The 888-nt window shown below is 39.1% G+C and overlaps 1 pseudogene across 1 annotated transcript; it reads left to right on the plus strand.

Moving 5' to 3' along the window:
* The first annotated feature begins 306 nt into the window (after window positions 1-306).
* On the plus strand, window positions 307-545 carry LOC307175418 (mitochondrial import inner membrane translocase subunit Tim9-like; annotated as a pseudogene). Its single transcript has one exon. The product of its transcript is annotated as a mitochondrial import inner membrane translocase subunit Tim9-like (transcript).
* Window positions 546-888: the final 343 nt, after the last annotated feature.

Raw genomic sequence — 888 nt, forward strand, 5'->3', positions numbered from 1 at the left:
CACTCAAGCAAAAACCAATGTAGGTCCTGGCAACTCTCTGGGGCAGCTGTCCCCATGTGGTGACTCAACAAATCAAGTGCTAACATTAGGTTCTCTGCCATCCAGCTGCCAGGCACCCACCCATACCCCAACCCTCTGTCCCAAGACTAGCCTCTCGGCCTCATACTGGTACCAAATGTGAGAGCCTGTGCTTAAGGAAGAAATCAGGCCTCACAGGAGACATTCAAGCAACGTTTAGCTGCTTTTCCAGAAAGGAAAGGAAACTCATGCATCAGAAAAAGTGACTGATAAACATACCAAAAGAATATGGCTGCACAAATACCAGAATCTGATCAGTTAAAATAGTTCAATGAACTTCTTGGAACCTACTATAAACATGCTTTTTGGATTATGTTAAAGACTTCACAGGAAGAGAAGTAATACTTGTTGAGATAACCTGCTCAGAACATTGCTTACAGAAATATTTTTAAATGATGCAAAGAATATCCATTAAATTTCAGGAATATCATATTCAGCAGAATGAAGCCCTGACAGCAAAAGCATGACTCTTAACTAACCACAATAGAGAAGTCCTGATGGATGGACTTTCAGCAAAGGACTGCCAACAGCTATTGCACTGGAAATGAGGATTCATCTGATAGAATCCCTTGAAAGCAGTAGCCACCAGGTTAAACTCTTTGTCATGACTGTTTGGCAAATGGAAACTAGTGAGAAACAAAGTTGCAATTTACCAGGAATAATCAAAACAGAAGGTCTTACTGTTTAGTTAAAATAATAAGGTGCAACATTTGTTATGGTTTTAAGATTGAGCAGCTTGGCCACTTGATTAGAAAAATAAACCATTATTTCTTCAACTGTGACTATTAATTTTAAAGTAAAATACGTGTT

The sequence above is a fragment of the Stenella coeruleoalba genome, assembly GCF_951394435.1.
Source record: "Stenella coeruleoalba genome assembly, chromosome: 16".
Taxonomy (NCBI): Eukaryota; Metazoa; Chordata; class Mammalia; order Artiodactyla; family Delphinidae; genus Stenella; species Stenella coeruleoalba.